The 12,046-nt window shown below is 39.4% G+C and overlaps 1 protein-coding gene across 2 annotated transcripts in view; it reads left to right on the top strand.

The window, feature by feature from the left end:
• The window catches only part of NELL1 (neural EGFL like 1), an 812,163-nt gene that overhangs the window by 221,442 nt on the left and 578,675 nt on the right, over window positions 1-12,046 (top strand). The window lies entirely within an intron of this gene.

Genomic DNA, 12,046 nt, shown 5'->3' with positions numbered 1-12,046 from the left:
CCAGTGTCATAGGCAAAGCAAGGAAGGAAGGGGAAGGAGTTAAAAACCTTCTCTATGGGAGATTCTTTCTTTTTGTACTTAAAGAAAGCTCTTCCTGGAAGGTTCCTTGTAACTCCCCTGTCCCTGCCCCCATGCAGGAGGAGGTTTTTGCTCTCATATTTTTCAGACCAGGTTGACATCCTCTTTACCTCTAGACCAATTTTTGTCAAAGGGGAATGAGATGACTATTACTGGTTTGGGTTGTGTTCAGTTCTTGGAGCTGGAGAAGGTGTTTGCCTTCCCTGAGACCAAAGGATCCTTGTCCTTTACCTAAACCACTTAGGATTGTGGCAGTGGGAAAGGGGGAGTGGTTTTAGGTGGGCAAAAGGCTATGTCTATCTCATTCTTTTATGATTAAATGAAGTTTGTGGTCATTTCTCCAGCCCTGTCATCAGAATTATGCTATGTGATGGATCTGATAGACAGGATGAAAAGTCACCAAGTGCCCCCTGAGTACCAGGGACTCTGAGGCTGAGTTCACTGTCTTACCATAGTATATAGAGAAGTATACTTATGAACTGCTTCAGGCTAGTTATTTTTTACTCTGAGTAAATGGAGTGAAAATGACCCATATTGTACAAACCACAATGAACAAGACTGCCTTGCAAATTAAAACAAAATATTACACACATTGTCCAGGCTATCTTGAAAAGCCTATTCAGGCTCTCAGTGGAAAAGGAGGCACAAAAGGCTTTCAATTTTCTTAACTTCCTAGGGTAGTAGCAGAGATATGGCATATTAAAGACTCCTGCTCTGCAGAGATTGCTGGAGAAACCGCCATAGAGAAGCTACCGGAACTCTTAGTCAATCAATAGAAGATAATAAGACCTTTTGTCAGCTTTGAGACAATTCACGGGAGATCATTTCATTTTGCCTCATCCAACTCAGCACCAACATTCCCCATTTTGAAAAACAGTTTTAGTTGGGTTTTGGTGTTTTATGAAAATGGTCTGCTGAGGCTTTTTATCTCTGCGATGACATTTTCAATGAGTTGGTCTTAAATAGTTTCTGATACGTTGGCTTAAATTAGAGGCAGTGTCTCAGGAAAGCATAGGAATTGGGGGTCTACTTCATGATCTTGAAATTGGAGTCTGCATAAATAGTCTCATAAACTTTTTCTTGCCATAATAAAAAGTTACTTAGAAGAAGAAAAGAACAGTGTGATGTCATATACATCATGCAATCTGCCAAGCCTGGGAAGTACCACAATTAGCATTAAGTCATAATAATTTCTACTTACAGACTGTTCTGGATTTTTTTCAAACTCCTTTTATATATATTCTACTCTTTGAGACTTACAGTAAATTTGTAAGGAAAGTGGCAGCATTGACCACATTAACTTCATCTTACAGGTGCCAGATACTAATACTCAGAGAAGTAAAGATAGTAGTCAACTCCTTTTTACTCCCTACCCTCTCCATCCCCCATCCTTTTGCAAGGTTGTATTTTTGTTCAGAATACTTGCTGCCTCCTCGATCCAATGAAATATGAGTGGATGTGACACGGATAGAAGGGTAGAAGCTCTACGAACTTCTAAGGTTGCACCCCATTCTCTTTCCTCTGTAACACAAAATTGGCGATATTCCACAGCAGTGCTGCTTTAGCTAGGGTTCCAGAATGAAGAGGGCATAGAGCAGTGAGACAACAAGGTGATGGACATGTGGCATGAATGAGAAAGAATCGTGTAAATCACAGAAACCTTGGAGGTTGCAATTATTTGAGGGTGCAATTACCTTTGCATAACTTAGCCAAAGCCTACTACATACTTTCCTGAATTAGTTGGTCCGAATTTTGTGGTTTCAGGAAGATACCTCTAGCTCAGGACTGAAAGCATTTAAAAAAAAAAATAGAACAAGCATTGAAGATTATTAGAAAAACTGCCAGTTGAGCAGATCATTAATTGTCTGCTCTGGTCCTGCTGCCATGCAATAGACTTTTTGCAGATTGCAAGTTGTAAATTAATGCTTTGGTATGGCCAATTCCAATATGGGAAATTGGGTTTCCCAATTACGATGATAATGAAACAATGCATGTCAAAGACTTAGGAAATTGTCTGGTATTCACTGAACATTTAATGGATCACAGTAGTTACCATTATTGTCCTCATTAACTTATTTTTTTTATTTAAATTCAATTAGCCAACATAGAGTACATCCTTAGTTTGAGAGTTCCGTAATTCATCAGTTGCATATAGCACCTGGTGCTCATTACATCACGTGCCCGCCTTAATGCCCATCACCCAATTACCCCATCCCCTCACTTACCTCGCTACCAGCAACCCTCAGTTTGTTTCCTATTATTAAGAGTCTTATGGTTTTTCTCCCTCTCTGGTGACTTCCCATTCAATTTTCCCTCCCTTCCACTATGAACCTCTGTGCTGTTTCTTATATTCCACATATGAGTGAAACTATATAATTGTTTTTCTCCAATTATTTTGCTCATACTCTCCAGTTGCATCCACACCAATGTAAATGGTAGGTATTCATCCTTTCTGATGTTACTACTAACGCTTATGATGAAGTTGAAGAATGTATACTCATTGAGGCCAATATGCTACCAAAGCGGGCTTTCATTATTACATCTTGTGTGAGAGAGTTCTTAGATGGAAGGATCTGGTTTTACCCATTCTGCCAAGAGCGTATTGTTGGCAGTAGGCTACCAAGTGTAATTTATCTTTTTTTAAAAAAAAGATTAAAAAATCTATTAATGAGAGACAGATAGAGACATAGGCAGAGGGAGAAGTAGGCTCCCCAGAGGGAGCCTGATGTGGGACTCGATCCTAGGACCCCAGGATCATGACCTGAGCTAAAGACAGATGCTCAGCCACTGAGAATCCAGGTGCCTCCCAAGCGTAATTTATAATGACAAAATTATTCTTCATCTGTTAAAACATGAGTGTAGCTGTATTCAAGGAAATATTGTGGAACAAAATAACCTGTGTTGGTATGCACTGACTAATTTCATGTAACAAAAATGCCGAAATGTCTGAAACACAGCAACTCTTAGCAGAGTGTGATGGATAACTTCTTTTGAATAACCAGGGATGATAAAGGGCCCGACCCTTATGAGTGTTAAGGGGCTGGGAAAGTAGCAGCAAAGTCAAAATTGAAGCAGAAACCGTTTTTAGAATAGCTAAGGGGGTAGCTATTTATTGGATGCAGAGGCTAGTATGTATGTAATTCCGTAGAAACAAGGCCGTGTAAACTCCTGATTGAGAGAATGAATGGGAAAATAGCTGGTTGCTTAATTATAGTTCTAATTATCCAAGGATTAATCAGGTAACTCTTGGTGTTTTGATTTGTATAAAATGAGTGAACCTCCTGGTACATGCAGCCCGGTTTATGCTTAAATCTGTGCTTCAGTCTTCTGAAGTCCTGCTTTTGGACAGCACAGGGATCAAAAGCCTCTCTTGATTATTCATGCTAGAAGAATCTTAATTCTGAGCTCCAGCTGCCATTTATTTTCAGGGACTCAGAATGCATGAAGTAAGAATACCCTGGGGTATCCTTTTTCCCCCCTCTCATGTTGTCTGCATGACTAATGGGGAGCTCTTCTGGTACCCAGGTGTCTGTCAACCTCATGCTCCATGTCTCATCTTTCCAAGAATGTGATCTCTAGCCTTTGCTTTGCTCATAATAACCCACTTGTCACCTCCTTCCCAGCAGCAGATATAGACGAACCCTGTCCCTGGTCCTGACGTTGCTCTCTACCTCTGCTGCTTTAGTCCCAAGGCTATGTTGCAACAGCATCTGCCCCTGTCCTCCCACCTACTTGAATTCTTGCCTCTTCTAAACAACACTCCCTTTCCCCTTAACTATCTTCTTGGAATCATTAAAAAGAAAAGGAAGGAAAGAAAAAGCCCCAATCCCAATCTTGGTTATCACTGGGTTGATTATTTAAGCTGTGCGCTCAGGAAGGAGTCCCAGATGAACCAGATGGGGCAACGGTCAGGACTAAAGGTCACAGTAGCACTGTTTTGTGTTTTTAAACCGTGTTTCTTTCAAAAGATCATTTGTAAGATACCATGAGGGATTTTTAGTTACTGTTTTGTGATAAGTGTTACAAGTATTGATTAGGTGTCCAGGCTAGCACATAGTAGCCTAGTTAACTGGACTATTATAACTAGTAGCTGAACTATTGTACCTCAAAGCTCTCCTGAGTTTGTGGTCCTGAGAACAGAGGACTATGCACTTGTCTCCCAGTTCCCGTGAATGACACTTCCAACCACTTCATTCACAAATTGTAGAAGTCCTCGATCCCACACTTCCCCTCATCCCAATAGGCCTGCTGCATTAGGAAGTCTTGTTGGTGTCCCCTTCAAAACAAATTCCGGGTTCACCCGTGTCTTGCTAGGATGCTAGTCCAAGCCTCCTTGATCTCTTGGCTAGTGATTGCAATGGTGTCTTGCCTGCTGGAATCCATTTGCCAAACATTGATCAGTTTGTGCTTTTAAAAATGGAAGTCCTGTTATGCCACTCTTTTGTTTAAAAATGGTCTAATGGCTCCCACTCCTCTAAGAATAATATCCCAGTTAGGTCCTGTGTAAGGTTCTGTATGAATGGGAACCTGCCTACTTCTCTGTCTTCAACTCCTACCACTCTTTCCTAATCCCCGCCCCCCAATCACACCATGGTTCTTCGTGCTCCTCAAGTAGGCTTGTGCAATAAAATAGTTCTTAGCCGGGGATGCCCTTCACCCACATCTTTGCAAATCTGCTTTCTAGTTGTCATTCAAGTTGTAGCTCAAATGTCCCCACTTTCGAAAAGTCTTTCCTAACCACTCTCACTAAATTAGCTCTGCTGGTATCCTTAGCTACTCTCTCTAACATTTTATTTTCTTTGTAGTGCTTATTCTCTAGAATTGTGATATTTTTCCACCTTAAAGGTTGGTGATCGTTCCTCCTTAGAATATAAGCTGTGTCATGGCAGCAATTTTATCTTACTCCTATCTGTAGCACCTGGAAAAGTGCATAGTCTGCTGAAGACACAGAAAATATTTTTGAAATTTCTGAATGAATGGAAATCTCAAGCAGATTGTTGCTTTTCCATGTCTGACACTGCTTTCTTTCTTGAATCAGATTTGTCTTAGTGTTGCTTAAGGGATGCTTTTTAAAGTGCTGAGTCTGCTCATTTTGCTAACACCCGGTTTATGTAATCTTGAAATGCTGCCTGCTTGAGTCCATGTAAAGAAGTCTCCATAACAAGAGAGAGAATCAGTTTTTAAGATAATTTTGGTTATTTGATAGGAAAAAAAAAACCCAAACAATCCAATTAAGAAATGGGCAGAGGATCTAAATAGATGTTTTTACAGGGACATACATGTGCCAACAGGTACTTGAAGGGATGTTTAACATTGCTAATCATCATGGGAGGTTTTTTATAGGGCTAGCTGGTCACATTCCAATGGCCAGCACTCAGCCACTAACTGTATCTAACTGCAAGGGAGGCTTGTAAATGTTGTCTAGCCCTGTGCCCAGGAGGATAAAGAATCTGTTTTGGTGATTGGCTTACTAGGCTTATCACAGTAACTAAATGAAAAAAATCTCCCCCATTAATGTTATACTTTTTTACTTTCTGTTTATTGCCTATGTCCTGCCCAAATGGACTTCTGGCTTCAGTTGATTGTATTAAAATTTGCTCACTTGAAAACTTGGTTGGATTTAAGTACACTGTCTCTTGTACATTCCTGTTGGCATTATCTCCAGGCACTTCTCTGTGGCTTCCATTGTATTGCCTCATCTGAATTTGTTCTGTCCCCAACATACCCTACATGCCAAAGTGACGCATCTCTTCCTTCCATAGGAAATTCACATTCATGTGCTAGAATTTTTATTTTTATGCTAGAAAGAAAACAGTTCATGGAACAAGCTTACACACATTTGTGAAAGACTGTTATCCACATAATGTTCCCAGAGGTAAGTATGTTCTTTAAAGAGGATGTTTGTTAATTAGGAAAACCCCCAAACTGTTGAATTTCAAGTAGCAAAGCAAAAGAAAGTGAAAAATTTAAGTAATGTAAATGTGGAAGAGCGTGCACTTAGGCAGAGGACTGAACAGATTGTTCCTGCTTGGGAGTTTGCCTTGGTAGTGAGCTATCCTTAAATATTCCTCTTTTCTAGCATTTTCCTTGCCTCCTATTTTTTCTTTTTTTTTTTTTTAAATCTTGACAACTCTCAGGGCAGTGATGTAATGAAAGAGTATTGAACTAAGGATAAGGAGATCTTGATCGATCCTGGCTCTACCACTTACCAATTGGGTGACCTTGGAAAGTCACCCTTTTCTTTTATGTCTGATTTTCTCATGGTCCAAATAGGACTTTATACAGGACTTATATTGTACGGTTTGGTTGTGAAGGTTAAATAAGATATTGAATGTAAAAGCATTTTATCAAGGCTAAAGCAGTAGAATTCTGTACTGTAACCTTATTTATGGTAATTGCAATTATATAATTACACATTATTTAATTGTCACAGTAACAATAAATATTTTCATCATTGGCCCTAATTGGACTAGAACTTGGTATTCACTTGTTCAGGCTTAAGATACATACACATGCACTCTGGATATGTATCAAAGTGTGATGGTTAATTTTATGTGTTCTCTTGACTAGGCTAGGGGATACCCAGATTGCTGGTAAGACATTATTATTGCATGTGTTGAGGAGAGTGTTTCTGGAAGAGATGAACATTTGATTCAGTAAAAGAAAAATGATCTGCCCTCACCGTGTGGGCAGGAATCATACAATCCATTGAGGGTCGGAATGGAACAAAAAAGCAAAGGAAGGCTAAATTCCTTCTTGGTCTTCTTGCAGTAGGATATCCATCTTTTTCTACATTGGGACATTGCAGAAAAAGTGAAATGAATGGCACCTGCTAAAATTCTGCAGTATGAAGTCTTCAACGTTGTAGAGAGTGTCCCTACCCAGGGCATAGAGAAGAGTCAGACCTAGAGTGTTATCTCATTCTTTCAGCAAACATTAGCAGCTACTGTGGCTGGGTCCTGTGTTGGATTCTGCGAATTCAAAGATGATTAAAGCAGAGTTCCTTTCCTCAAGGAGCTCAAAGTTTAAAGGGAAAGAGAGCCTTATAATCAGATAATGAAGATACAATAGGATTTGTTCCATTCTAGGATTTGAACTGTATTTTAGGAGTATACCAAACCCTGAGAGCAGTGCATCCTGCCAATGGGAATCTTTACAGGCTGCCTGGAGGAGGGGGCATTTAAGCTGAGTTCAGTTTTCAGTTTTCAGGAGGAAGCATGAGGAAAGCCATACCCAGCAGGGGCATTAGCATATATAAAGGTACAAAGTGAAAAGTTGAGCATGTCTGGAGCATGAGGACTTTGGTAGGAGATGAGAACAGAGATTTGGCTGATGGTCAGATGGTAAAGAGCATTGTATAGGCATGCTAAGGCCAGGTTTCAATTTATCCTGTAGGCTGGTGTACATCCGTACAAGATGCAGGCATCACAACAGGTGGAAAATTGGATCCACTGGGATATGGAAAAAACATCGGAACTTTACTTTCATCTTTCATCTTATCCTTTCGATTTTCCTTCTGGTGTGAGTTTTATTATGTATATGGCATATTAGTATAGGTTATGTATATATTAAATAGATATTTTCATATAGAAGGTATATGCTTTCAAATTGTTACCTATGTAGATGCATGACCAAAAGTAGAATTCACTAGTATAGGCTATAGAATATCCAGTGGAGAGTCTCAGGTTGGATGACATTACTGGATTGGTATGTTAGGAAAGTCATGCTTGTAGCCACATAGAGAGGCAACGTTGTGGAGATCCTGGAGTCAGGGAGCCAGATTAGGCAACACCACTTAAATAATTGGTTATCTTTACAAGTTCTCAGGCTTGGTGGCAGTGGGTACTGAGGAGATAAATCATCACTGAAATAATAAGATATGCTCGTTCGGTGCTCGGTGCCTTTCCCCAAATCTTTGCGGACATGTTGTATTTGATTCTTGACCATGACTTCCCTCTTAGAGCTCTGATGCCTGGCATTTCCCTGGATGAATCTTTCTTATTCTGATCTTTGGAGACTTGATCAGAGGGGCTGGGTGATACCCAGGGGCCAAGCCTGAGAGGATGGCCTTATGTTATTTTCCAAAGATGTGCGTCCACTTTAAGAAATCATCCAGACATCTTTTGGCTCACTGTACAATATTTTAGGATTTTAAGTGTCTACTTGAAAGACATTATGCATATATTTTATGCACCATACTTAGCACTTTTATGTAGCAAAAAGAAGAGCAAAAAAGAGCAAAAGGTCCCTGCTTATTTTTCAGGGAAAGTCCAAGTTAGAGTTTTAAATGAAAATAGAAATGGAGTAGATTTAATCTTTTTTGGTTATTTAGAAATGATATCCTTTGAGTTGTCTCCAAGATACTTAATATCTAGGCAGGATTAAGAAAAATTCAGGAAGCTTTTATTGTATCCTTGCTCTTGTGACTGGCCTTGTGGCTTCTGCTGCTTGATGATGCTTGTCTGAGCAAACAAGAATTGTACACTCCAAATAATTAGGGAAAAAATAGCAGAGATATAGTGGAAAGATTTGGCTTAGGTTTGGCATACCTAGGTTAGAAAATCTGGCTCTACCATTTTGTGAGCATTGATCACTCTGCTTTTCCCCTTTGTAAAATCAGTGTCTTATACTTAATAGTGTCTTTTAGGAATTGATAGAAGAACTCAAGAGTAAAAAGTCTAAAACAGAATCTAGTACAAAATAGGATCTTGATAAATATAATGTTATGATATATGGTTCAGGATGTGTGTCATTGAGTAGGGAGGAAGGAGAGGACTAATTCCTAGAATTAAGGTGAAAGATGCCATCAGAAGGATGTTGAAAGATTGGGACAACAAGGTCCATGAAGGATGATGAATCATTGATGGGGAAGTATGGGGTGCTATGGAGACTTGAGCAGAAGACCATGGGGGTGTGCTGGAGTTTGCAGAATTCTGCGAGGAATGAGCAGGAGATCATTGCTATAGTTGAGAATAATCTCTCTCAACACCAGGAGGTACCAGAGACTAATGGAACATTGAGTTTGTCTGGAATCAAAGGTTGGAGATGGAGAGTGGGGAGTGCAGAGTTGGGAGGCCTTATACACAGGACAAAGTCTGGGTTCTACACTAGCAGCAATGGGAGGTTGATGAAGGGTTTAAAAAAGACTTGGTACGATCTTATAGGTATCTCTGGAAAATCGTTCTGTCTGCAGTGGAGGCCAGACTGCAAAGCAGGAATTCCAGTTGTCAGTCTGTTGCAGTAATTTAGGCATGTGGTGGAAGCAGAGGTGCGAGGGAAGCAGGTGGTGTAAAATCAGGAAGGGTCTGTTGGTTGATTGGATGTGGGGGGCAGATTGGGTGTTACATGAATGAATTTAGAATCCATTCTCTGGCTGTTGTATTTATGCCACATCAAACTCTATTGGCTGGGTTTGTGGCTTCCTCCTCCGGGCTCTGATGCCACTTTGTTCAAACCTTATTAAAGTACTCATCACACAGAATTTTACTACTTAAACGTATTTTCTAGGTTAAGAGCTACTTAAAGGTCAGGGCTGCGTCTGATTCATCTCTGTATGCTTAAGATGCCGCCTAGGGCTTGGATGGAATATAGGAAGTAGATGTATAGAGAATACTGTCTGAATCAACCAGTGAATAAACCAACACATGATTCCATGAATAAGCTTCAAGGCTCTACAGCTTCTTTCCACCAAGACAGTTAGCATTGCTTAGAGAGAGTTCTTGTTTCTTTTCCAGTTTTTGCAAGTAGAGAAAGCTACCTTGAAATATCTTCTTCCAGTTGTGGCTTGCACATCTTTAGAAGAGCATTCCCCTTCTCCTTTTAGTATCAAAAGGATTTGCAGAAAGCCTGGTGTTAGCTAATAGCTTCTAAGGAGCTGCTGTAGAGATTTATGGACTTCTTCCCATTCATTTCTGGATATTTATTTTCTTGCGGTTGAATTTTGTCTTTTGTTCCTGATGCCTGGCTCCTCAAAACTCTAATGGGAACTTTTCTGAGCCTAGTTAAAGAAATTAGATGTATCCGATTATAGTTTATCTGTCAATGCTTGTAGCGCTGTGCAAACTTAGGTTTCTTTGTTTGACAAAGTAATAAGCGTATTTGTTTAAGGTTGGGAGGAAAGAATGGAAATGAGCATTCTCTTTACAAGCAGCAGACTACACTTAAGAGGGCTGGGATTGTTGCTTCGTTTTGTTCACTGTTCTGTCTTTAGCACCTTGTAGAGGGCCAGGCAGTGTGCTGAGCAGGACTTTATACTTCTCTGCTTGGTCAATAAAGAAATCTAACGTTGACACAGCTGGTAAATGACAGAGCCTGGGTTTAATCTCAAGTCTCTCTGACCAAAAAAAAAAAAAGTAATTTAAAATCCTATTCAGTAATGCAGAGAAAAATAACTATAGTTGATTCCTGATTCCAACATTTTCATTTGCCAGGTTGCATCTGACTCGGTGTCCATTTCCTCCGGTGCTAGTCTGTGGTAAATTTCTTACAAATCATATTTTCTCTGAATGTTTATTTGTCTGACACACCAGGTCAGTGTTTGACAGTGGGCAGGGTAAACAGAGCATCCTTTCTAAATCTCAGAAGGCTGTGATAAATAGTAATTCTCGGGATCTCTGGGAGTCTTTAGTTGACTCTCCCAGGGCTACTTCTCTGGGACTCCAAAGGGGATTGGGCATTTTCTCTCATGTTGAGGCTTTCATGTCTCATTACTCTGGAGTATAGGTGGTCAAAGGGAATCTTCTCAATGTGAAGTTTGAAATTCTTAAATTAAAAAAAAAAGGTAAGTGATTTTAGGACTTTCTATGTACTTGGTATCTGAATTTATTTCCAAAAAGTGGATTTTCTCCCAAATCCACTTTGATGAATTGCAATTCATTTGTAGTGAATAATTACTGTTATTCACTAATGCTATTCCCATGGGTGATTAAAAAAAAGGGGGGGGCTTTCCTTTTAGTGTTCTTGGATACACCTAAGTGCATCACTATCCTTCTTGCCCATTACTAGTAGTTTGGCCTCTCGTGAAGACACCACTGAAATCTGTCAGCGTATGATTAGTTCTGGTACAGATGCAAAAGAAGATTTTCCTTAGTGTGTGCGGTGTGTGTATCCTCGTTATCTACATATCTAGATATATGTAGTGTTCAGGTTGGGTTTTTCATTTGCAAACATAATTTGTAATACATTTTAGTACAGATAGCCACAATATCCACAAAACATAGTAGCCTGACCAAATGATCTGCTGAGTCAAAAGCAGGCTATTTGGTATCTACATCCTCACCCAGTGTAGTTAATCACTCGTGATTGAGTATTGAATCCCTCTTGATGAAAATCCAGAGGGATAACTTAAATGCTTCAGTTGTATTTAATGTAGAGTTCTTAAGTTCATTACACCTGTCCTATGTGGGGATAGAAAAATGATTTCTTATTCAAATATATGTTAAGAACACATTGTACACCAGATGATCAAACCTGCCTGTAATGGTTTTGAAAAGCTCTTAGGTAGCAATGTTTAAGCATCTGTCAATTTAAGATGATTCCACGTACAAATAACGTGTGAAACCTATGCCACAAACCTAACATCTGGTGGAAAATGGTCCTTAATGTGTTCACTACATTATTACTGGCTCTAGTAATATTTATAGATAGGATTCCTAGAGATCTCTGGGTAGTTATCTTACAATTGTAAGGATTTTCTAACATGACTATAATGACTTGTAAAAGTTTAAGGAACTTAGTTTAATGCAAACTCTACAAAATCTGCTTCTCTTTCATAATTTGCCTGACCTATGCATTATAAATTTAATTTTTTGTGAATATTAAGAGAATATTGTATCATGTTTGTCCTCCTCTGTTAACGTTTGGGTGTGACGATGCTGAATGTGACCATTAAGCTTATGGCTGCATTGTAGTTTATAAAGTGATTTAAAATACATTATTTTTTTTAAATCTCCTGTGAACTCCTGTAAGA

Source organism: Vulpes lagopus, chromosome 15, assembly GCF_018345385.1.
Source record: "Vulpes lagopus strain Blue_001 chromosome 15, ASM1834538v1, whole genome shotgun sequence".
In the NCBI taxonomy this organism is placed as follows: Eukaryota; Metazoa; Chordata; class Mammalia; order Carnivora; family Canidae; genus Vulpes; species Vulpes lagopus.
Note: the sequence above shows the minus strand (reverse complement) of the source record. Positions and strands in the feature narration are given on the sequence as shown.